General features: G+C 36.7%; 1 protein-coding gene and 1 long non-coding RNA gene across 3 annotated transcripts in view; one reads left to right on the plus strand and one right to left on the minus strand.

Annotated features, from left to right (window-relative positions):
- The window catches only part of LOC123811038, a 164,754-nt gene that overhangs the window by 110,505 nt on the left and 26,754 nt on the right, over window positions 1-27,495 (plus strand). The window contains exon 2 of the long non-coding RNA XR_006784337.1: window positions 1,997-2,094. This is a non-coding gene — a long non-coding RNA (uncharacterized LOC123811038). The remainder of the gene's footprint in view (window positions 1-1,996; window positions 2,095-27,495) is intronic.
- Window positions 1-27,495, minus strand: part of SDHAF3 (succinate dehydrogenase complex assembly factor 3) — a 51,469-nt gene that overhangs the window by 8,580 nt on the left and 15,394 nt on the right. The gene's annotated exons all lie outside the window — the stretch shown is intronic.

The following is a 27,495-nucleotide window of genomic DNA, read 5'->3' on the forward strand; positions in this document are numbered from 1 at the left end:
CAGAACCACAACGAAATACCACTTCACACCCACTGGGGTGGCTCTAATAATAACAAAGGTAATAAAAGGAAAATACCCAGTGTTGGCGAGAACTGAAGTAATGGGAACCCTCATGTCGATACACTGCTGATGGGATGTAAAGTGGTACACAGCCGATGTGCAACACAAGTTTGGCAGTCCCTCAGAAAGTCAAAGAATTACCGTATCATTGAGCCAGCAATTTCGTCACAGGTATATACCCAAAATAAAGGAAAGGAGGCTCTCAAACAGATAGTTGTGCACCATGTTCCCAGCACCATTATTCACAACAGCCAATTATGTGCAAACACCTGGTGTCCATCAACAGATGAGTGGATAAGCAAGATGTGGTAGAGATATACAGTGTTAAATTCTTCACCCGTAAAAAGGAATGAAGTTCTGATACATTCTACAGCATGGATAAAAATTAAAATCATTATGCGAAGGGAAATAAGCCAGACACAAAAGAACAATACTGTAGGATTCCACTTATATAAAATACGTAGACTAGGCAAGTTTATAGACAGTTACCAGGGGCTGGGGAAACGACTTATTGCTTAATGAGCACAGTTTGTTTGGTAAGAAAAGTTTGGGGTATAAATTCTGGTCAGAACATAAACAATCCCGAGGCACTGGAGAACCAGAGTCAAACAAAAGGTAGAAAAGAGCTGACTCCTCAGAGAATGGCAGAGATCACTGGGTCAGACCCCATTGTTACGGCTTTTTGTGAGGAAGATTGCAGCTGGTACTGGGTGGTGGCAGAGGAATCAGAGGACAGTGTGGGAAAACCACAGCAGTTGGAAAAAGGGTATTGGAAATTTCAGGGGGAAAAAAGCTACAGGAGGGGAACCCTAAATTGTGCAAGTAAAATCTGCCAAAATCTCTGGCTAACCACTCACCTGGGCGTGGCTCAGGACAGACTTAGGCAGCCCAGCTATGGAAAAAATAACTGACTAGATATTTCAGCTGCTTCATGTCGAAGGGAGCACAAAGTTTGGAATCTAAATTCTGCCAAGCTGACAGCTTAATAAAACAAAAGAAAATCAATGCACTTTGGAAAAACATAGTGGAATAATGTCTCTACAATGTAGTATCTATCATTCACAGTGTCAGGGGGAAATCCATAATTACAAGAAACATGAAGAAATAGTAACTGTGACATGTAATCAAGAGAAAAGGCAATGCATTAAAATTAGCAAAACACAGGATGATGAATATTAACTTATTCTGGTAATCATTTCACAATATATCCATACATAAAATCATTACCTCATACACCTAAAACTAATACATTGTCGTATGTCATTTATATCTCAAATTTTAATAATCTAATGAATCAAATCACATTGATTTGATGAAATGCAAAAAAGAAAACCCACGAGGAATGATCAATGAATAATTTGGGTGGAAAGACAAAAAGAAAAAAGAACCGCCCTCCCATTGCCTATTCCTCTGCCCCGTATACTTTCCACATTACTCTAATGGCAAGATATTCAGGACTCTATTATGAGGTTGTCCCCAAACAGGCCCTGGCAGCAATAAAATAGGAATCTTCCGATTAGGTACCCTGCCATGGAAATGCACCTAGAGGGAGGAAGGAGACTTAGAATAGAAGAATGCAGCACATGAGCTACAGCGTCCTTTGGTTTTAAGCTTTGATCATGCTAGCCTTGAAGAATCAAGTTGCCCCAGAATTCTCCTCAAGTTAGAAGACTTTGATGACTGATCTCCTGAACCAAAAAGAATGCAGTGCTGCCTCAGGTTAAGTAGCAGCTTCAGGTAGTGGAAAGTCATCAAAGACAGAGGCTTTGAGTGTGGTGAGAGCGGGATAGCGGTCTGAATGGTGTCCCCTAGAGGTATCAAGCCCTAATAACTCCTGGAGCCTGTGTATGTTAAAAGATTTGCAGGTGAATTTAAGGATCTTGTGATGAGGAGATTATTCTGGTGTGCACTAAATACCACAATAATGTTCATATAGGAGAGGTCGGGAGAAATGAGACCCACCAGAGGAGAAGGGGATGTGAAGATGGAGACAAAGTTTGGAGCGCTGCGGCCACCAGAAACTGGAAGAACAAGGTACAGGCTCTCCCCAAGAGCCTTCTACACTGTGACCTACACTTCTGGCCTCCAGAACATCAGAGATTAAGTTTCTGTTGTTTTGAGCTACCAAGTTGCTAATTTGTTGCAGCATTTCCAGAAAACTAAAGGGCAGTAAACTACAGAAATATAATTATAGAAATACAATATTAGGGAAGTCTTCTAATAGGAAAAACTAAACTTCATACTTCAGTAACAACTTACATTGTTACCAAAAGGAAAATTAAGTGTGGCTAACTAATTGTTTCTCACTAAAATTTTTGAAAAGGTAGAGGGCCTGTAGTACTGATTTACAAGTAACAGAAGAACTGGAAATATTTGGAAGACTGGTTCTGCCTTCACTGTACTTTCAAATTCTCTATTTATATATTAAACTTGTTTATAGCCTGAATCCAATTGATACCACTAAATTGCTGGTAACAAAATATATAAAGTCATATTCTAACAGATTCTAATGTATGTAAAAGATAAAAATAGTTTATTAAAATTATCTCTACAGAAAAGTATCAACAAACTGACTTTTCTATGGCACAGGCTTTTTTAAAGACTAAAGATGAACTGCATTAGATTTGCTTTAACAGCTTTGGGAATTAATTAAACTAAGGGAATAACATCATCTAATCCAATTTACAGAACACAGTTCCCGACTTATGATTTTTCAACTTTACCATAGTGCATAAGCGATATGCATGTAGTAGAAACCATACTTCAAATTTTGAATTTTTACAGTTTCCAGGGCTAGTGCAGTGCAGTCCAACACTGTCATGATTCTGAGCAGCAGCAGCCACAGCTCCCATCAGCCACACACTCAATGGCAAACAACCAGTGCTCTGTCATGTACTGTGTCACCAGTGCTTTCTGGATACTGTGTTCTGTGTCTTCCCATCCCATCATGTCTACTGTACAAATCACCCATCTGTGTCCCCTGCTTCTGGAGAAAAGAGGAAGGTAATTACTCCAAGAGTAATTGCCCAGCATGAAGGCAGCAAGTCATAATTACATAAATTACATGCTATATTAAACACTTCATTATAAAATAGGCTTTGTGTTAGATGATTTTGCCCAACTGTGGGCTAATGTAAGTGATCTGTGTACATTTAGGCTAGGTGAGGCTACACTATGATGTTCAGTAGGACACCTGTATTAAATGCACTTTCCACATCAGTATCTTCAACTTACACTGGGTTTATTGGGTCAAGGGGCATCTATAATATGTTAAATTTCACTAGGGAAATACAGTCAGCAAAACCCAGACTATAAAACTACAAAAGCAACCTCAGTCTTAGAGCTAATAAAGGACAGGTGAACAACTCCACAGTGCAGAAACCAAGAAGACACTGCCTTAACCAAATGATCAAGGTTAAGATCCCCACTACCAAGTGACATTGATGGCATGCACCCCAATAATCACGCACTGAGAATAGTATATCACCTCAGCATGTTCTTTCAACAACACTCAACCTCAGCCTAATCATAAAAAACATCAGACAAACCTCAATTAAAAGACACTCTACAAAATCACTGACCAGGAGTCTTCAAAAGGTTTAATGTCATGAAAAATACAGAAAGACTAACGAACTGTCCTGTATTAGAGGAAACTAAGGCAACATGACAATCACATGACAGGTGGAATATTGAATCAGGCCCTAGAACAGAAAAAGAACATTAGTGTAAAAAATGGTAAAACTGAATATACTAAAATAGTTAGTAATATTGTACCATGTTAATTTCTTAGTTCTGATAATGGTACTATAATTATGTAAGATGTTAACATGTAGGGAAGATGTACTATTTTTGCCACTCTTCTGTAGGTGTGAAATTAACACAAAGTAAAAAGCTAATTTTTATTATTCCAAAAAGACTTAACAGGCAACTAATTACAATTATATCATTTTTGGGGGGATTCTTAAAAATACTGTTAAAAAAAGACAATCAGGAAATCTTAAGCACTGATTGGATGTTTGATGATACTAAGAAATAGTTAATTTTGGAGATGTAATTAATAACAGTACTGTATTATGGAAATAATTTTAAAGAGTCTCTTTTAGAAATAAATACTGAAATATTTGTGAATAAAAGTATAAGTTTGCTATTTGCTTAAAAAGAACTCAGAGGCGAGGGGAGATGCAGCCGGGGGCACAGATGAAACAAGACTGACTGTGAATTGATACATGCTGGAACCGAGTGATGGGTACGTGATCGTTCACTACGTTCTCTCTACATCTGTGTATGTTTGAACTTTTTTCCATTAACTAAAATATACACACACCTATATAAAACATGTAATTTAAAAAATAAAACTAGGGACTTCCAGCCAAGATGGAAGTGTAGGTAGACACACTGTGCCTTCTCCCACAACCAAAATAAGGACAACAATTTAGAAACAAAAAAACCCAATACTGACAGAAAATTGAACTGTATGGAAGCCTGACAACCAAGGAGTTAATATAGAAACATTCATCCAGACAGGTAGGAGGGGCAGAGTCAGTTAGCCAGGTGGAGAGGGGTCGTGGCAAAGCGGTGGCTGGCAGACCCCCGACAGGCAAGGCAGCAGCAGTTGGACCCAGAGAGGCGGCTGACTGTGGGTGGGCATGGCAAGCAAGGTGGCTGGCAGACTGGGTGGTCCCACATTTGCATGCAGATAAACCAGGCAAGACTGGGGAGCGAGACAGACCACGCAACCCAGAGTTCCAACATGGGGAAATAAAGCCTCAAAACACAGACTGAAAATATTTGTGGGCGTTGAGGTGCTGAGAGAGACTCCCAGCCTCACAGGAGAGTTCATTGGAGAGACCCCCAGGGTCCTAGAAGATACACAAGCCCACCCACATGGAAGTCAGCACCAGAAGGGCCCAGTTTGCTTGGGGGGAGTGGCGGAAGGGACTGAAATCAGAGAGAGAGCAGAACAAGCATCACTGCTCCCTCTTGGACCACTCTCCCACATATAGCTTCACAACCCAGCCATTGGATTGCCTTGCCCTGGTGAACACCTAAGGCTCTGCCCCGCACTACGTAACAGGCACATCAAGACAAAAAAAAATGGCCCAAATGAAAGAACAGATCAAAGCACCAGAACAAATACAACTAAGTGATGAAGAGATAGCCAATCTATCAAATGCACAGTTCAAAACACTGGTAATCAGGATGCTCACAGAATTGGTTGAATTTGGTCACAAATAAGATGAAAAAATGAAGGCCACACTAAGTGAAATAAAGGAAAATGTACAGGGAACCAATAGTGATAGGAAGGAAACTGGGACTCAAATCAACGGTGTGGACCAGAAGGAAGAAAGAAACATCCAATCAGAAAAGAATGGAGAAATAATTCAAAAAAAAATGAGGAGAGGTTTAGGAACCTCCAGGACATCTTTAAACATTCTAGTATCCAAGTGGATATTCCAATATTCCAAGTGGAAAAGTTATTTGAACAAATAATAAAGAAGAACTTGCCCATTCTGGCAAAGGAAATAGACTTCCAGGAAGTCCAGGAAGCTCAGAGAGTCCCAAAGAAGTTGGACCCAAGGAGGAACACACCAAGGCACATCATAATTACATTACCTAAGATAAAAGATAAGGAGAGAATCTTAAAAGCAGCCAGAGAAAAGGAGACAGTTACCTACAAAGAGTTCCCATAAGACTGTCAGCTGATTTCTCAAAAGAGACCTTACAGGCAAGAAGGGGCTGAAAAGAAGTATTCCAAGTCATGAAAGGCAAGGACCTACATTCTAGATTGCTTTATCCAGCAAAGCTTTCATTTAGCATGGAAGGGCAGATCAAGTGCTTCCCAGATAAGGTCAAGTTAAAGGAGTTCATCATCACCAAGCCCTTATTATATGAAATGTTAAAGGGAATTATTTAAGAAAAAGAAGATAAAAAACATGAACAGTAAAATGACAGTAAACTCACAGTTATTAACAACCACACCTAAAGCAAAAACAAAAACAAACTAAGCAAACAACTAGAACAGGAGCAGAACCACAGAAATGGAGATCACATGGAGGGTTAGCAACAGGGCAATTGGAGGAGGAGAGAGGGGGAAAAGATATAGAGAATGAGTAGGATAGACAATAGGTAGAAAATAGACAGGGGGAGGCTAAGAATAGTATGGGAAATGTAGAAGCTAAAGAACTTATGACACATGGACATGAACTAAAGGGGGGAATGTGGATGGGAGAGGGTGTGCAGGGTGGGGGGAATGAAGGGGGGAAATGGGACAACTGTAATAGCATAATCAATAAAATATATTTAAAAAATAATAAAATTAGAAGCAAAGTCAAATAAACAGAATTAACTATGTACAAAACCATTCAACTAAAACCACTGGGTTGGCCAAAAAGCCTGCATGTTTTTTTCCATAAAATGAGACTCATTTTCCGGGAAATGAAGACTCACCAATAACTTTATTGATTTGGATACTTTGAGTATGTCCGCTATCTCCCACTATTGGCTTCTAGTGAGAGAGGTCAGGGGTGCTGCTAAACGTCTTCCAATGCATAAGACAGCCCCACAGCAAAGAATTATTTGGCTGAAATGTTAATAGTACAAGACACTTTGCAAAACACTTTTGACATGTTCAATTAGTCACAGCACCTTCTCCATACACTGCACAGTTTTTTTTGTTTCAGTTGTGTTTTTACCTTTCTTGAAATAATAATGCATAATACACTGAAAATGTTGCATATTTTCTTCCATCTTCAATATTAAAATGGCTGCACCAAAATTCACCAATTTTGATATTTTTAATGCATGCTGATATGACAGCTGTCAATAAAATCTAACAAAATTGTTTCAAATGAAGTTAAAGACAACTAAACACTACTAGAGCCATCATACAGAAAAAAACTAAAACTTTTTAGCCAACCCAATACTTCAATCACTTCTAAATTTCAGCTATGAATTCTGAATTTAACTGATCTACAAAACTTCCCAGGCACTGAAAAGCGACCTTTTGCCTGGTCTAACCACAAGCCTGTAACTCTGCAGGGGTGTCAAACTCATTTTTCTCGGGGGGCCACATCAGCCTTGCAGTTGCCTTCAAAGGGCCAAAATAATTTTAGGACTGTATAAATGTAACTACTCCTTAACTGTTAACGAATTGAAATTACATTCAGAGGGAAAGAGGGAGAGAGAGGGAAAGGGAAGGAAAGGAAGAGAGAGAGAGAAAGAAGGAGGGAGGGAGGGAGGGAGGGAAAAAGAAAACGCAGAGAAGTGGGCATGCTGACCTCCCTACGGTTTATGCTCCTATATCCCTTAACAAGTTTCCCCATTTCACTGAGTTAGGCCCTGGCCTTGTAATGAGACCAGTTTTCAAGGTGTGTACATAATCGCCACTGCATATAGATGATATAAGTTTTATACTATTTCCTCATACAATAAATAGAACAGGAATGTCTTAAAGAACACATATTCACACAACTGAATATTTAACTCTAAATAGAATTTCCTCAAATCTCTGTACTTCATTAGTAGACAGGCAAATTGTTAACATTACCTAAACCAGTATGCAAGGGGAAATGTTTTCAGCGTTTCTACTTTCAATAATACAGCCTATAGTATAGTACCCTCCTTTTCCAATTAAAAAAATATATTACTTTGGTAAAATACACTTAGGGAGCAATTAAAACTTTCCTGATCATATCCTTTCTTTTATAGTCTAATTATGGATTGATTTTTGAAAAACAAATAACTTGTAAATTACTAGAGAAATCATTTTGAAATTCCCAAGAGGCTATGCTTTATTCTATATTATATTTATAAATTACACTTTTGAAATTCAAGGAGTTGGGGGTTATTTTGTTTGTTTTTGGGGTTTTTTTCTTGCAGTTTCAAGTAATTGAAGTCTCTGGTATTCCACCCTGGAAATTGACAAAGGACATTGGAATTTTTGATAAATTTCATTCATTGCCTTTTCATTAATGTCTATAGGCCTGTAATAAACAGTGGTGAATATGAGAGAAGTGAAGACTGAGAGGGAAAGAAGAATGAGAAGAAATTGTTCAGGCTGATTCGGCAGAGAATAAAGCTCTAGTTTGATGGAAACTAGATAAAAAACTAAGCAGAGGAAGGCTGCTATTGTAGTGGCTCCTTCCTCTAGTCTCAACCAAGAGCAGCTAATTGTGAAGTAGAGTTCCATAGACTGTACACTATTTATTTAAGAGCTGACAAAGGAATTGGCACAAGTAGATGTTGTTACTTTACACCAAATTCCAAAACTAATTTTTTCCCATTTGAAAAAGAAAAATAGAAGTTCTACCGCACTACCTTCACAGGTTTCCTTTTACACAATGACTGTAGACCATACTCCAAACCTAAGGCCTCAGCAGCCCTTTGCTATCCTTTCTACAAATTCAATTCTAAATTCCAGTGGTTCAATGTCACCAACTCTAAAGCCTAATCTCAAACCCTGACACCTCTGCCTTTCCCCCCAGTCCCAGGCTTTCAACTGCCTCCCATGCAGCTCCATCTGGATACTCTTCCGTTAGTATCCAATGGGCGACATGTCCTTGTCGTCATCATCTCTCCTTGCCCGGTGTCCTCAGGATAAAAATCATTATCCAACTTTAAACATCTGAGGACCAGATGTCAGCAAAAATAGTGGAACAGAGAACTCAATGCTTCAACTCTCCGCAGACTACAAATACACTGGCAAAACCTGGCAAGACCAACTTTTTCAGAACTCTGGAAAAAACATGGAAAGCTTGTAACAACCCAGCAAACATTTAGTTGAGAAAAAATAGCTGAATTTCAGTCAGGAAGGTCTGTGGCATTTTAACTCACTCTGGTCCTGTCCCGTGCTCGTCACATGGACGATGGTTTTAAGACAACAGCTCACATTCCCAGTACAGGTACCCAGTATCAGAGAGAACAGAACAGACTTTATTCTCAAAGAATTAATATTTGTTTTGTGACCTGGTTGAAGTCACCAAAGGGCTTGCCTTTGTCTTATTGGACTTGGAACTCTCCCAGTGCACAGGTAGGATTGAGGGGGTACCTGGAGTCATTTGTCAAAAACATGTAAGGCAAATGTACAAGTCACTCACATCTAGGACAGTTGAAGTGAGGGCAAAAAACAGACTAGCCAAAAAACTTGGAAGGAAAGGCTGGTAAGCACGATGCTTGGGGAGTAAGAGTTTTGAAAAGCACCCACATGTTTCTGGGCATTTAAAAGGTCACACACATGGCCACGTACCTAAAATGCTCAAAGAGTCAGTGCTTAGAGAAGATCCCTTCAGGAAAGCTGCCTGAACAAGAAAATCTATACATTCTTTTCAAGAGCAAGATATAAATTTTTATATTAGGCCACTGACACTTTGGGACTATTTATTACAACAGTTGGCATTAATTATATGAATAATATAGACCTAGAGTCTAAGGAACCTAGAACATAAGCATGGTATTTTGCTATAAAATGAAGAACTTCTCTGAAGAAAAATTACTTCTTTATATTATGTTCTGTTCAATTGGACTCTCAGTAAATATAGTTTCTTTGTATTAAGTCAGTTACAAAAACATTATGAACACAAATATAGCCTGTTTACATATGTGTATGTAGCTGTATTCCAATAAGTTATTTAGAGCAGTGAGTGTTGGCCACCCTTGCTACAAGTCATTAGGTAAATGGAATTACGTATACTCAAATTTCATTTTGCTAGAATACAACTATCTTATAAAAGAATTACACCTGAGTCAAAGAGTTTTAGCATTAACATCTGGGACCAGCAACTGTGAAAATAAATATGGATTACATTCAAGGGAAAAAAGAAGAGTAACACAGTCAATATAAATCTATTCAAACTGTATTCAACACTGTGCAGTTATTCTCCCGAATTACAATGCTGCAGATGAGGAATCTATGACAAGACAATAAAAGATCTGAATAAAAAGAGAATCATTTGAAACAATGATCATTTGAAACAATGGGAAGGCACAATAACAAAATGGAAAAACATGCAAATGTTCAGTTTACCTGAAAAAAACCAAAGCCCTAAACCTGAATTCACCTTGAATGCATATTTTTTTTAAAGATTTTATTTATTTATTTTTAGAGAGGGAGAGAGAGAGAGAGAAACATCAATGTGCAGTTGCTGGGGGTCATGGCCTGCAACCCAGGCATGTACCCTGACTGGGAATCGAACCTGCAGCACTTTAGCTCACAGCCCACACTCAATCCACTGAGCTATGCCAGCCAGGGATACATATTTTTAAACAAAAAATTAACAAGTTTTACAAAGTGAGCTAAAATATATATAGCCAAAAAAGAATTCAGGAGGCAGCATCTCAAAAAATGTCAGACAGACATAAAATATTAACTTCCCTGAGCATGTTACCATATCCCATACTTCAAAGTATTATTTCATTTCCTCTCGGTAGCATCAAAATGCCTGTTACTAAATTTTGCAATGTACCACTCTTATTTAGAGATTTAGCATTTACCATTATTTATATACATCCAATTTCCTAATTAATATATAGCCCATAAATGTTGAAATAAGTAAAATTAACATAGAAATGTATTTTCCTGGTTGGTACAGCTCAGTGGATTGAACATGGGCTGTGAATCAAAGGGTTACAGGTTTGATTCCCAGTCAGGGCACATGCCTGGGTTGTGGGGCAGGTCCCCAGTAGGGGGTGCAAAAGAGGCAACCACACATTGATATCTCTCTCCCTTTCTCCTTCCCTTCGCCTCTCTCTAAAAGTGGATAAAGTCTTTAAAAAAACACAGAAATATATATTACATATATGTGTAGCATATAATATGTATATTATATATGTAATATTGTATAATGTAAAATAGAATATATTATAGCCTAAAAGCATAAGGTACATATTTTTCTTTAAAAGAATTATACATACTCACTCAACTCCAACAAAAAATGCATCATTTACTATTACATTTGAAAAATATATGGTAGCATAGATTGTCCAAGTATTGCTTTATACAGAATCTATTAACTGTCAGAATGCCCAAAGGTATACATACTCCTCACTTTATAACAAACAACATTTATAAAGTTTCATGAATCAAATTTTGAATTACAGTAAATAAACAGAATGAATGGGTTTATTCCTAAAAAGTTTGTTAATGTTTAAATCTCCCTTTGGAAATAAAATAATCAGTCCTAATTAATCACAGTTTAAGTTCATATTTGGTAGACTAGGTTCCTTAAAATAATCTTGGTCTATATTATTTTCTAACTGTTTCTTTCTAGCATTACAGCACATGTATCTTCCCATTTCAAAGAATTACTCATAAATATAGAGAAACTGGGAGGGTGTTTATAAGATGAAAAGAACAGATTTTTCTTAAAGACAAAAGAGTGGAAGTATTCAAAAATTCTATATTCCAAGAAAATATAAATGTCAGCCTCCTAGAAGTACTCTCCCAATTAACCAAAAGAAAAATTCTAAGACAAGTAATCTAGCAATGGCTTGGATTTCTATATGGATTCCCAGGTTCTCACTAACTGGATGTAGGAACCAGTGTACATCCAGCCTTGTTATCAGGAAATAAAAGGGAACTGCCTCAACAAGGATGCCGTGCACAAATGAACAGTAATTTGAGCAAGCCTAGAGACTTTAGAAAAGATTCTATTCAGGGCTGTGCTCTCTGAGGAAGAGGAAGTGATTGCTCCTTTTATCTGTGATTCCTGTTCATTAGAGTTCTATCCCCTTCTTCCCAGCCAATGTCTTGCTATTCCCATTTCATGTTATAGTTACCAATTCTTTATATTAAATGTTCCTATTCAAATTACTCTGTGGCTTTCCCCTCCTGATTGGACTCAGTCATGTAAAAAGTATTTTAAAGATAAAGACATAGACAATATCAAAAGACACTTTTAGTGAACAGCAAATTTGACTGAGTTTCATCTCAAAAGTTGAAAAAGAACTAATGAAATTAGTCACCTAAAATCAGAATTACATGTGTAATAAACAAAATTTAAACAACTTTTAACAGGTTTTGAGCTTGTAACTTTGGCCAACTATAAAAGAGATTGGATTCTTGCACACAAAAGAAAATTCAGATGGAGAGATGTTAAAAAATATTTATTTCAATTATGAAAATTTTGTTATAAAGCTGTGAGAAAAAAAACAAGATATTTTTACAAAAAGTGAAAGATCTTCAATCAAGTCATCCAACAGCTGCCCATAAAATACCTTTCCAATAATATCTTATTTTTCAACATATTATTCTGCACTTCTATTTTCATAACTTAATTTTCCTGAAGTGGTGATACTCCCAACACTTGACAGATACAAGTGCCTTGTATCATAGCTGTAGTTTTCTTACTCTTCTTCTACATCCTAAAGTTTCTTGAGGCCCCAAATCATATGTTTTCAAAGGTAAGGAAACAAAAGAAAAAAATAAACAAATGGAACTGCATCAAACTAAAAAGATTTTGCACAGCAAACTATCAACAAAACAAAAAAGAAAACCTACTGAATGAAAGAAAATATTTGCCAATAATACACTTGATAAGTGGTTAATATCCAAAATATATAAGGAACTCATATAACTTAATGCCAAAAACAATACAATTAAAAAATGGGCAGAGGACCAAAAAGGACATACAGATGGCCAAGAGATGTATGAAAAGATGCTCAACATCACTAACCACCAGGGAAATGCAAATTAAAACCACAGTAAATTATCACCTCACATCTCTCAGAATGGCTGTCATTAATAAATCAACAGGAAAGTATTGCCAAGGATGAGGGGGGAAAAGGAACCATGTGCATTGTTGGTGGGATTGTAAATTGGTACAGCCACTATGAAAAACGGTAAGGAGGGTCATCAAAAATGTAAATATAAAGCTAACATATGACCCAGAAATTCCACTTCTGGGTATTTATCCAAAGAAATCAAAAACACTAACTTGAAAAGATGTATGTACCACATTAACTGAAGCATTATTTACAGTAGCCAAGATACGGAAGTAACTTAGGTGTCCACTGAGAGATAAATGGATAAAGAAGAGATGGCATCTATATACAATGGAGTATTACTCTGCCATAAAAACAGAGTGAAATCTTGTCATTTGCAACAACACAGATCAACCCAGAGGACATTATGCTAAGTGAAACAAGTCAGTCAGAGAAAGACAAATATTGTATGATTTCACTTATATGTGGAATCCAAAGGACAAAATAAACAAAAACAACTCATAGATACACAGAAAAATTAATGGTTGCTCGATACAAGGAGGGTTGGGTAGATGTGTAAAAAAGGTGAAAGGAGCCCTGGCTGGCGTAGCTCAGTGGATTGAGCGCGGGCTGGGAACCAAAGTGTCCCAGGTTCAATTCCCAGCCAGGGTACATTCCTGGGTTGCAGGCCATAACCCCCAGCAACCGTACATTGATGTTTCTCTCTCTCTCTCTCTCTCTCCCTCTCTCTCTCTCTCTCTCTCTCTCTCTCTCTCTCTCTCTCTCTCTCTCTCTCCCCCTTCCCTCTCTAAAAAAATAAATAAAATATTTAAAAAAAAAAGGTGAAAGGGATTAAAAAGTACAAACTGCCAGTTATAAAAATAGTCACAGAGACATAAAGTACATCAGAGAGAATATAGTCAACACTGTAATAACTATGTATGCGTGGTGTCAAATGGGTACTAGACTTCTCAGGCAATCGCTTCATAATATATATAAACATCTAATTGCTATGCTGCACACCTAAAATTAATACAATACTATATATCGGTTGTAATTAAAAATAATTTGAAAAAATTTATTGAATTTATTAGGGTGACACTGGTCAATATACTTTTAAAGGTTTAAAGTATACAATTAACTCTATAATACATCATCTGTATATTGTATTGTGTGCTCAACACCCAAAGTCAAGTATCCTTCTGACACCAATTTATATCCCCTTTACCCTCTTCTACCTCCCTACCAATCATCAGTGAAATGCACCTTAAAACCACAATGAGATATCATCTAATGCCTGTCAGAATGGCTATCATCAATAAATCAACAAATAGTAAATGTTGGCGAGAATGTGGAGAAAAGGGAACCCTCACACACTGTTGGGAATGCAGACTGGTGCAGACATTGTGGAAAACAGTATGGAGTTTCCTCAAAAAATTAAAAATGGAACTGCCTTATGGCCCAGTGATTCCACTGTTGGGAATATATCCAAAGAAACCCGAAACACTAATTTAAAAGAATATATGCACTCCAATACTCACTGCAGCATTATTTACAATTGCCACAATTTGGAAGCAGCCCACATGTCCATCAATAGATGAATGGATGAAAAACTTGATACATTTGCACAGTGGAATACTACCCAGCTGCAAAAAAAGTAGCAAATCTTAAACTTTTGCCACAGCATGGATGGACCTGGGAAGTGAATTATGTATGCTAAGTGAAATAAGCCAATCAGAGAAAGACAAATGCCATATGATTGCAGTTATATGTGGAATCTAATGAACAAAATAAACCAACAATATAGAAATAGACTCCTAGCTGTCAGAGGAGAGGTTAAGGGGGGAGGAGAGAAAAAGGTAAAGAGATTAAGCAAAAACAAACAAACAAACAGAAAACCCCAACCAACCCAAGAAACCTCACAGACAGACAATAGTATGGTTATTACTAGAGGGAAATGGGGTAGGAAGAGGTAGAAGTGCGTGAAGGGGGCGTAAATGATGACAGAGAGAGACATGACTTGGCATGGTGAACACACAATATGAATTGTACATCTTAAACCTATATAACTTTATTACCTAATATAACCCCAATAAATTCAATTTTAAAAATATTTTTTTACAAACCTTGGCCCATTTAAGTTTTCACAAAATTTCCAAAATATTTATTTTGATCTCTTACAGGTCCCAGGTCATCATTCATATAATTCAGTATTTTAACAATAAATCTACAGTACCTTTGTAAAAGGTGCACACTCCTTAAAATTTCATGACAAATAGCACTGCCAAGGTGGCTCAGTTGGTTGGAGCACTGTCCAACCAAAAGGCTGCAGATTCAATTCCCAGTCAGGGCATATACCCAGGTTGCAGGTTCAATCCCTGGTTGGGGAGTGTGCAGGAGGCAACTGATCAATCTTTCTCTCTCACACTGATGTGTTTCTCTCTCTGCCCTGCCCCTTCCCTAAAATCAAAATTATATCCTCAGGTGAGCATTAAAAAATTACGACAAGTATATTAGTTTTAGTGCGAACCACAAGCATTAACAAATTTGGTAGCTCTCTGCCTTGCAAGACTGTGAACACCATAAGACAAAGATCATACTTGTGAATTATTTTTACTATTTTAAATTATCAGTGTATAGGGAAGTATATGCAACATGGTATGCATTTAATAAGTATTTACAAAATAAATTAATTTCTTAAATTCAGAGAAGACCTGACAGTGATAAAGCAGGCCAGTAACGCAACAGTCATGAGAGCATGAGATGGCCATTCAAAATTCTAGGCAAATTAAAACAAAAGAATGTATGTTGAATCAATTCCTAAATTTCTAAAATAAAGTGAAATAAAGTCCACATTTTGGGTTTCATACATTCATCTATAAATAATAAATAACTGCACTCAACTTTCCCCTAAACTGATTTATTTTAGAAAATAATACAATTATCTAAACAATTATTTAAGGCACTATTCAGGGGAAAGTCATAAAAACCTTAAAAATGGGTTAAAATGATATACTAGAAAAATATTGTATTCCATTTTAAAATTAGTGAAAAGACTTAAAATATTTAAGATGGCAATGCTATGTCTATGTGAGACAACACAAACATGAAGATTACCAGTGGAACGATGAAATGACAAATATGATTTTAGGTGAACAAAAGTACAAGTTTGACTTCCATTTGTCTTTCCAGATGTGAGGATCTTCTGCCATCATGTGGAAATTTTTGAAATTACACTTACACAAAAAAATTCCTGTACCCCACTAGGGTATTTGTTTCCCAGTACTGTAAAGGATGAATCCAGTTGTAAAGACAGCTAACATTCTTAGAAGAATTTAGTGAAAATGATTGTGCACAGTTGCTCCTAGCTTTTTTCTTCTTCCTAAGAGAAAAATGGCGTTCATCTCAGCTTACGAAAACTTCATGACAGTTTATTTTTTGTTTTCAAGACTTAGCAGTTACGACTATTCTGAGTCTCTACCAGTTCACGACCATAAATTCCTTGAACAGTCTTTCCTTACCTCTCTCCCCAACCTTAGCCACTTAAAACACTTTATTAAATGGAAAAAGAAGCAACAATATTAAGCTACTTTAACTTGTCCCGAATAATTAAGAACCACCAATGCCTGTTATAAGCTTTATAAAGACCAAATGCTTATTAATAGCTACAGAGTATAATAATAATAATAATAATAATAATCTGGAATAGCTATTTATACATCCACATGCCTAGTGACTTGATAGTCTATCTAGATAAAAATATAAATTAAAATGTTTGATATAAGCCTAGTACCCTGTGAAATATACTGAATTCTCATATACTTATAAAATACAATTTAAGAATTTTCATAGTCAGGATAAAGGTTTCTGCTTAAACTATTAATCTTTATAAAGATTATAATTCACATATTTGACTGGTTAACTTTTTTATCCACTGTGGACATTAGTATGTTTAGTCTTCATCTGAAAAATAATCACACATTTTTCCTGTAGGGAAAAAAAACAAGATTTATTGAGCATCTATTATGAGCAAAATACTGTCCTAGGAGCTTCAAAGTACACAGAGATAACAATTTTCGTCCTCAAGGAACTTACCATCTCCTACTGCCAAAGAGGATGCACACAAATAACCAAAAATAATGTAAGCACAAAAGCACACAAACAATATTTGAAGAAATTAGAAGACACTGAGTTCTGCTTTTTATTGTAAGAATTAATCAAGAAAGACTCGGCAGTAAAGGATTAGAGCTATTTTGAAAGACATTTCAGGATTTGGCCATCCAGAAAAAGACAAGAAAACTTTTACGCCAAGTAAACAGTGAAAGTCAAAGCAATCTAAGGCCACATTCGGAGAATGACGCTCAGCTGAATATGACTGGAACACAGAATACATGGCAAAGAACATGAAGATGCAAGGTAGGAAAAATATACTTGAGTCATATTTTGCACAATTCTGAACTCCAGGTTAAAGACAAGTTAATGGGAAAACAATGATTTTTTTTTGACAGGGCAAAAAATATGATCAAAGTTGAGTTTTATAAGCTGATAGTTAAAAGAGACTTAAAGGTGAGATTATTTATGAATTTACTACAAACATCCAAAGGTAATGAAAATGCAGATGGTAAGTCAGAATTCTGATGTAGTAAAAGGAAACAGAATCAACACAATTTGGCGACTATTTGGATATGGAAGATAAGTGAAGAATTAAGAATAATGAAATTACAGAAATTGTTTTCAGCAACCTCAAAGCTCTTTCCTGGAAATCTTGCTTCCTTCCTATCAATCTTCTTCCTCTCCCACACTGGAGCCAAAATAGGTAAAATTTATTGAGAATTTACTAGTTGCAAGGCAACTATTATGCATATATTATCTTATTTAATCCTTAATCTTAGAGGTATGTACTGCTGGAATTCACTCCCATTTTACTGATGAGGAAACAGAGGCTTGGAGTGTTTGATTAAATTACTTAAGGTTACATAGTAAGTAGCTGGATATTAAACAATGTCAGATAATTATTAGAGTCTTAACTGATAATAATTTAAAACAGAATCTCTCATACAGATAATTATATTGTAAATAGAAACTCAAAACATTCTAAAAAGGAATGGCAAGTGAAAGAGTAGATTGTATTAGATAGAGAACTGCCAATCATAAGTTCATTGGCTCAGTACCAAGGGAAAGAGTTTTCCTCCTGTGGTCATACTACTCATCATTTGCTCCACTGCCAAATGATCAACATTCTCAACTACTATTCTTCAGGGTATGAGTCTCATTCTGTGTTATACAGACTTGTAGCCTACTTATAAACTCCTTAACAACTCTGATCATGTATTAGTCTCTGCATCGTCTGAAAAGCAGTAGGTAAATGAATGAGTGAATAAATAAACTCAGCTGGGTTGCTTCTGTCTAGTTCCCCCTGGCACAGTGTGCCCAACATCCTCACACAAGTCAAAGCCTACACTTGGAATGTATCTCCATGACCCACCTTGAACTTGTAGCTGAAACCTCTGCTCCTGAGTCTTTACTTCCTTCACATTTTTTTAACTTAATGACATCCGCTAGATTATTCCTGACACTCAACTTCTTAAAGCTATGGACAAATGGCTGGTCCTACATATATTAAAAGAGGTGTTTCTCCTAAATCCCTGTATATTTCCAGGGGTTCCCTAACTCACTGATTTCTTCCTCAGTTATCAAGGAAAGGCTTTCGTTTCCATGGAATCTAACAGTGCCCATGTTAAACCATCTGAGGATTCTCCTTTGACTACCCAATAGACTGTACAGAGGGCATGAGAAATGGGGTCAATTTCCCAGGGCTGTCAGGTTTAATTTGTATATACTTTCCAAGATAAACAATGTAGCAAATAGTAATCAGCTCCCACACAGCCCTACAAAAAAAGTCTGTTTAATCACAGTGCAGTTAAAATATTATATAATGAAAATTACATCTTATTTTTCATTATAGAGCTACCATATTTATGCTATTCTATGAATTAAATATCTAGTTATGGTTAATTCTAGTTAACAACACTTCAGTATCCAAACTACCGGCAGTAAATGGAATTATCTTTATCACCTTCCCAGTATTAAATAGACCTTAATAACCTGGTGGGTATCATCAAAGTACAGTAAGTAGAGAGCGCAGACTCAGGACAGCAAAGAAATGGGTGGAAGCTACACTAACCTCTTCGCAGGGCCAATCTGGAATTACAATTAAATTGTAGCAAAATTATCCTGAATAACCAAACTGAGCACTAGCTGTAGAGAAGCCTTATAAACCAAGGACAGATGGAAGAAATCACTTCACCACCACGTGACTGGTACAAAGTGCAGAGGAGGCACAAGAGGGTTGTCTGGGCTCCCACAGGCAGCAGCTGAAGTTCTGGAGGGACATATTTCAGCAGCTGGGGGGTTCCCCCTGAGAAGTGTGGGGTCTAAACCTCAAGATGGGCTCCCCAGCTTACAGCACCCAAACCAGGAAAAAAACCCAGATAACATCCAGCTGTGAAAAGCAGTGGGATTCCTATCTGCCAGGGAAAGATGGCTGGAGATGCAGACAGTCTCTTAAAGGGTCAACACACAAAATTCTGTTTGCTGCCATTTTCCCTGGGCTTGGGCAGAGGGAAAGTGGACAGCAGAGTGGACTAGAGATGTGTGAGGAGAGTCTGGGGCTGGTGGCTCTGATAAGAGAACTGAAGGGAACAGCCAATAGGATCCCTGTACTAAGTCATTCCCCATACTACAGAAGGCCTCTTTCTCAGGCAGAACAATCCTCTCCAAGTGGCATCAGCCTGAGAGGAGTCAATAGCCCCACCATGTGGTGCTTAAGCCAGATGCTGAGTCCACCTTGAGGCTATATCATTGATTAGTTAAACAACTAAGGCAGATCTCTGAGTGCTCTGAGACTCTAGCAGACCCTCCCCTGGGCCCAGTACAGGTAGCAACCAGTGTTGGTGCACAGCCTGGTTCTTTCTGCACACACTCAGGCCCAGCAGAGGGAGCCACATGCTGTGCATTGCTGATAGCTCCAAACAGGGTGCCCAGGGCCAGTCATAAGCAGTGTCTGAAGGCTTGCATCAGTCTTTGCAGATCTACTGAATACACAGAAACAAATACAAAGCAGCAGCCAAAATGGGAAGACAAAGAAATATACCCAAAGTGAAAAAACAAAAGAATTCTCCACAAGAAGAACTAGATGAAATGGAGGCAAGCAATTTATCAGATAAAGAGTTTAGAGTAATGATTATAAGGATATTCAATAGCATGAACAAAGACATAGAAACCATAAAAAAAGGACCAGTCAGAAATAGAGAGTACAAGATCTAAAATAAATAATACACTGGAAGGGATAAATAGTAGGTTAGAAGAAGCCAAGGATCGAGTCAGTGATTTGTAAGACAACATAGGAAAAAGCACCCAAGCAGAGCAGCAAAAAGAAAAAAGAATTTTTTTAAAAAATGGGAGCTTGCCCTGGCTGGCGTAGCTCAGTGGATCAAGCGTGGACTGCGAACCAAAGCATTGCAGGTTCGATTCCCAGTCAGGGCACATGCTTGGGTTGCAGGCCATAGCCCCCAGCAACCGCACATTGATGTTTCTCTCTCTTTCTCCCTCCCTTCCCTCTCTAAAAATAAATAAATAAAATCTTTTTTAAAAAATGAGAGCTTAAGAAACATTTTGGACAACATGAAGCATAGCAACATCCACATCATGGAAATATCAGAAGGAGAACACAGTGAGCAAGGGATCAAGAACCTATTGAAGAAATAATGACCAAAAACTTCCCTAACCTGGTGAAGGAAAAAGGCACACAAGTCCAGGAAGCTCAGAGAGTCCCAAACAAGTTGGATCCAAAGAGGCCTATATCCACACACATCATAATTAAAATGACAAAGCTTAAAGACAAGGAGAGAATCCTAAAAGCCACAAGATAAAAGCAGGCAGTTACATAAAAGGGAGCACTAATTAGACTGTCATCTGGTCACTTAACAGAAACATTTCAGGCAAGAAGGGTGCTCTGAGTGGAGTAAAATAGTCAAGACGATGAAAAGCAAGGACGTTCAACCAAGGCTACTTTACCCAGCGAGGCTATCATTTAAAACTGAAGGAGAAATAAGGAGCTTCCCAGGCAAGAAAAAGCTAAATAAGTTTGTTAACATAAACCAATACTACAACAAATCTTAAGGTGCTTGCTTTAAGAAGAAAAAAAAAGGGGGGGAGAAAAATAGTCTAACAATAAATGGCACTAAATATGTATCTATCATTAATCGTCTTAAATGTAAATGACTTAAATACTCCAGCCAAAGGACATAGGGTAGCTAAATGGATAAGAAAACAAAGCCATATATATATATATACATACACACATATATATCCACACACACACATATATATATATATTGCCTCCAAGAGACCCACTTATGATCAAAAGATACACACAGGCTAAAAGTAAAGGGACAGTAAAATAATTTTCATGCAAATGGAAAGGAAAAAAAAGTTGGGGTAGCAGTACTTATATCTGACAAAATGGGCTTTGAAACCAAGGCAAAGACAAAGTAAGAGACAAAGAATGACACTACATAATGATAAAGGGAACAATCCAGCAAGAGAATATAACCCTAGTAAACATGTATGTATCCAACATAGGAACATCTACATATGTAAAGCAAATCTTGATGGACATAAAGGAAGAGATCGACAGAAATAGTCAAAATCAGGGATTTTAACACCGCATTGACTTCGATGGATAGCTCTTCCAGGCAGAAAATCAACAAGTACACAGTGGCCTTAAAAGACACACTAGGTCAACTGGATTTAATTGGTATCTTCAGAGCATATCACCCCAAAGTAGCAGAATATACATACTTTTCAAGTGTACATGGAATGTTTTCTAGGATAGACCACATGTTAGGACACAAGTCTCAAATCATTTAAGAAGACTGAAATCATAACAAGCACTTTCTCTGACCACAATGCTATAAACTAGAAATTAATCACAAGAAGAACACTGAAAAACACACAAAGACATGGAAGCTAAATAACATGTTATAAACAATGAATGGGTAAATAAGACCAAGGAATAAGTCAAAAGACACCTTGAAACAAATGAAAATGAGAACACAACAATCCAAAATCTGTGGGACACAGGGAAAACAATTCTAGGAGGAAAATACATAGCAATACAGGCCTATCTCAAAAACAAAAACAAAAACAAAAACGAGAAAGCGCTCAAATAAACAATCCAACTTTACATTTAAAGGAACTTGAAAGAGAACAACAAAGCTCAAAGTGAGTAGAAGGAAGGAAATAATAAAAATCAGAGCAAAAATAAATGGAGTCTAAAAATATGATACAAAAGATCAATAAAGCCAATAGCTGGTTCTTTGAATATATGAGACTGACAAACCTTTAAGCAGATCCATTAAGAAAAAAAAAGAGAGGGGGCCCAAATAAATAAAATCTGAAATGAAAAGGGAGAAATAACAACTGCCACCAAAGAAACAGAAAGAATTGTAAGAAAATGCTGTGAACAACTATATACCAGCCAACCAACTGGACAACCTGGGCAAAATGGATAAATTCCTAGAAACATACAATCTCCCAAAACTAAATCAGGAAGAATCAGAGAATCTGAACAGACTACACCTAGTGAAACTGAAACAGTAATAACAACACTGCCAAGAACCCTTCAAGAGCCCTTGACCAGGTGGCTTCACAGGTGAATTTCACCAAACATTCCAATAACTAACACCTCTCCTTCTCAAGCTATTTCAAAAAATTCAAGAGGAGAAAAGGTTCCCAAGCTCATTTTATGAGGCCAGCATTATCCTAATTCCAAAACCAGATAAAGGCACTACAAAAAAAAATTATAGGCCAATATCCCTGATGAACACAGACACGAAATCCTGAACAAAATATTAGCGAACTGAATATAGCAATACATCAGAAAGATCACACACCACAGTCAAGTGGAATTTATCCCACGATGCAAAGATGGTACAGTATTTGCAAGTCAATAAATGTGATTCACTACATAAAAAAATAAAGGATAAAAACCACATGATCATATCAATAGATGCAGAAAAGCATTTGATAAAATTCAGCACTCATTTATTTTAAAAAAAAAAAAAGCTCAGCAAACTGGGATTAGACGGAACATACCTAAACATAATAAAGACCATATATAACAAACCCACTGCCAATATCATACTCAATGGGGAAAAACGACAAACATTCCCCTTAAGATCAGAAACAAGATAGGGATGTCTACTTTTATTCCTCTTATTCAAATAGTGCTGGAATCCTAGCTGTAGCAATCAGATAAGAAGAAGAAATAAAAGACATCTAATTTGGGATGGAAGAAGTAAACTGTCTTTATTTGCAGATGACATGATATTGTACATAGAGAACCCCATAGATTCCACCAAGAAATTACTAGAACTGGTAAATGAATTCAGCAAAGTAACAGGATACAAAATTAATATCCAGAAATCAGTGGCATTTTTATATGCCAATAATGAACTAACAGGAAGGGAAATTAAGAAAGCAGTTCCATTCACAATTGCTTCAAAAAGAATAAAATACCTAGGAATAAACCTAACCAAGGATTTAAAAGACATGTACTTGGGAAGTTGTAAGACACCGAAGAAACTGAAGAAGATACAAATTAAGTGGAAGCACATACTGTGATCATGAATAGAAAGAGTTAACATCATTAAAGTGTTCATACTACCCCAAAGCAATCCATAGATTCAAGGCAATTTCTATCAAGATTCCAATGATGTATTTCACAGACCTAGAGCAAATACTTCAAAAATTTGTATGGAACCACCAAGAGTCCCACATAGCAACAGCAATCCTGAGAAAGAAGAACAAAGTTGGAGGAATCAACTGCCTAATATCAAACTATACTGTAAAGATATAGCAATCAAAACAGCATGGTACTGGCATAAAAACAGACACATACATCAATGGAACAGAAATGGAACAGAGAGCCTAGAAATAAACTCATACCTTTATAGTCCATTAATATTTAACAGAGGAAGCAGGCACAATGAGCTAAAGATAGTTTATTCAATAAATGGTATTGGGGAAATTAGACAGATATGTGCAGAAAAATGAAACTAGGCCACCTTCGTACACCACACAAAAGAATAAATTCAAAGTGGATCAAAGACTTAAATGTTACACCTAACACCATAAAAATTCTAGAAGAAAACAGAGGCAGCAAAATCTCAGACATTGGTCACAGAAATATTTTATTGGTTATATCTCTACAGGCAAGGAAACAAAAGAAAAAATAAATGGGACTATATTAAACTAACAAGGTTTTGCACAGCAAAGAAAAACATCAACAAAATAAAAAGACAACCCACAGAATGGGAGAACATATTTGTCAATACATCTGATAAGGCATTAATATCCAAAATTTATAAAGAACTTACAAAACTCAACATCAAAAAAAGCATGCAACCCAGTTAAAAAATGGACAAAGCACTTGAATAGACACTTCTTCAAAGAGGACATACAGATGGTCTATAGACATATGAAAAGATGCTCAACATCACTGATCATCAGAGAAATGCAAATTAAAACCAAATGAGCTATCATCTCACACCTGTCAGAATGGCTATCATCAGTAAATCAAGAAACAATTGTTGGGGAGCATGTAGAGAAAGGGGAACGCTTTTGCACTGTTGGTGGGAATGCAGACTGGTACAGCCACTGTAGAAAACAGTATGGAGATACCTCAATAAATTAAAAATGGATCTCCCTTTTGACCTAGCATTCCCACTCCTGCAGATATATCTGAAGAAATACAAAACACTAATTTGAAAGATTATAAGCATACCTATGTTCATTGTAGCATTCTTTACAACTGCTAAGATATGGAAGCAGCTCAAGTGTTCATCAGTAGATGAGTAGATAAAACAACTATGGGACATTTACACAATGAAATACTACTCAGGCACACAAAAAAAAAAAAAAAAGAAAGAAAAATTTACCCTTTGCGACAGCATGGATGGACCTGGAGAACATTATGGTAAGTGAAGTAAGCCAGTCAGAGAATGACAACTACCACGTGATTTCATTCATGTGTGGAATCAAATTAAGAAACTGAACTAACAAGCAAAACAGAGACAGACTCACAGATAGAGAACAGATGATAGATAGTGGCAGGGGTATGGTTAGGTGGTAGAGGCACTGAGCAAAAAGGAAAAAGAACTCATGAGCATGGACAAGAGTGTGGTGATTGCTGGGGGCAGGAAGTATAAGGGGACTAAATGGTAATGGAAAAAATACAACGAACTGGAATAAATAAATAAATAAATAAAATCAGAAAACAGTACGTAGAAAGCTAAAATATACATTATTGAAAGCACCATATACATCTACTTCTATAGCTACAAATTAGGATGAAGTAAAAATTTTAAAGAAAACCAGATTATTGAGATTTGGGGTTCCATTTATGCTTTTAGTAAAGAGAATATAAAACTCCTAAATAACTTTTAAAACTTTGTACAACTTCACACTAGCCCTGTTACTGTTTAAGAAAATATAGTTAAAAAATATAATGTAGTTCAACCTTAACATATGAACTCTTGCCACCCCTTAATTTAGGGTGTACAGCATATTTTGATAGCATTTAGTTGAAAAGAACAGAACTAAAATAATCTAGACTCTCTCATCTATCACAAGTGCCAAATCTGAATTTGTTCTTTACGTCAAACTAAAATTAAATTTTCTTCTTTTCAGACACGTGTACTGACATTTGTAGAAAAACCCCATTTAAAACAAATCTGATATATGTAAATACAGGTTTATACAAAGAAACAAATTATGAGCTGAATATCCACTTTATAAAAGGATACACTAAATAATTCTTTAAATAGTAAGCTTGCTAGTATGCTTAAAATTCATTTTTTAAAAATCAATTTATGAACTTTTCAGAAATATACTCAGTATAAAAGTAGTTACAAAACTATCAAGCTTCAAAAACTTCTATTACGATACAATCTTTGTCCCAAAAACTTGACAAATCTAGCAGGTGAAACTAATATATTAAATATAATGGCATAGAAATGTGTATTATAGTTGGTTGTTCTTAAATATGTACTTTTATAAGTCCCCTAATAATAATCATGAAACCTGAGGACCAAAGAGCAGAGAGCCTGCCTTGCCTTCTTGGTGGAGACAAGCAATACAAAAGAAGAAAAATCCAGAGATCCCCATCAATGACTGTTGCAGGGTTTTTTTGGTTTTATTTTTGTTTTGCAATTTTCTAAGAAGTGCTCTGAGATGTAGAAGACAATGTCTGGGACAAGGAAATCCAAATTTAATGGTCCACATTGGAGCATTTTGGACCAACTAAGGGAAGCAGGAAGGATCCCAAGGGCCCCAAGTGGTCACTGCTGGCGGACATCTTCCTGTTCTGGTCAGAGTTCCACCTAAGATGGAATTCACAAACCCTGGCATCTCCACTGAAGACCAGCTAGATGTGGAGTAATCCGATAGCAAAAATTTAGCCTTACAATATAAGGTACTGAGGCCAAAGGTGGCGCATGAAAAGGATTTAGCTAACTCAGGAAAATCTGATGGTGCAAAGGGGATAGTTTGTTGCCTGAAAAAGGAACAGGAAGAAGGGGAAGAGGATGACAGACAGGAGGAAGAGGAGAGGGAAGGGTTTAAGAAAGAGAGGAGGATGGAGAAATAAAACAAAGTATCTATCAACATTAATTCTAGAGTGGGAAAAGAACCATAATATACCTCTTTGAGGTGTCTCTGACTTCATTAGATTTAATTAAAAAATTAGAGTATAATCATATTGCAGTTTCCAAAAGTGCCCGAGAAATTAGAAGTGATTTACATGAACTAGCCAAAGTATACCCTGTTATAAGTACCCTGAAACTATATTAAACTTGTACATATTTCTAAGTATTTAAAATCAGTTTCTCACTCTGTGCATCTTGCTTTTAATGTAGAGGCATTTAGAGATGTTCATGGCATTTTTTAAAACTGGTGTTAACTATGATTATTAGTTAGAAATCCTGAATAATTACACTCATCTATAGCTTATAAAATGAGTAAGTAACAGATAAACTATCAAGGCCCAATCTGGGAAGTGTGAGGTAGTGAACAAGATGCCTTCTGGAAGGGTCACAGTTCAGACTAAGTGCTGTTAAGCCAGACACATTGATGCTGCAGGCTGGCGCTATTGTAGTGGTTTTGTATATATACATATATGTATTTGCCATGCCATCTGCTGCCATTCTTAGTTTAGAAGAGGGAAGGGAGTTCCTGTGAGAAGTATATAGACGTTTTTTATTCAATAGAATAGTTTTTAAACAAACTAAAGACCTCTTCATCTTGCAAATCAAAATGCAAGTTTTAGAAATGCTTCAAGTTCCAATGATTTAGGAGTAAAGAGCAAAAGGTAGTTGAATCAACACACAATGAGAAGTGCTATCTGAGTTCTTTCGGGCCCAGGAGTCAAATTAAGTAGCTTAATCAATCAACACAACAGTAGCAGTAGTAGTAGCAGTTGCAGTAGTAATAATAATAACAGTTGGACAGAAAGAAAGTGCTTAAAATGAAATTTAAAGTATTATAAACGAGCGGACTTGCTAATACATGTTCAGCACTGGCCAGGAAAAAGGGGCAGTGAAACAGGAGGACCCTCGATGTTTCCTACTGCAGACACAGTGAGGGCTGATGAAAAACCTCTCATGCCGACCCATTCCC

The sequence above is a fragment of the Phyllostomus hastatus genome, unplaced genomic scaffold (genome assembly GCF_019186645.2).
Source record: "Phyllostomus hastatus isolate PE091 unplaced genomic scaffold, TTU_PhHast_1.1 phas_scaffold_78, whole genome shotgun sequence".
Taxonomy (NCBI): domain Eukaryota; kingdom Metazoa; phylum Chordata; class Mammalia; order Chiroptera; family Phyllostomidae; genus Phyllostomus; species Phyllostomus hastatus.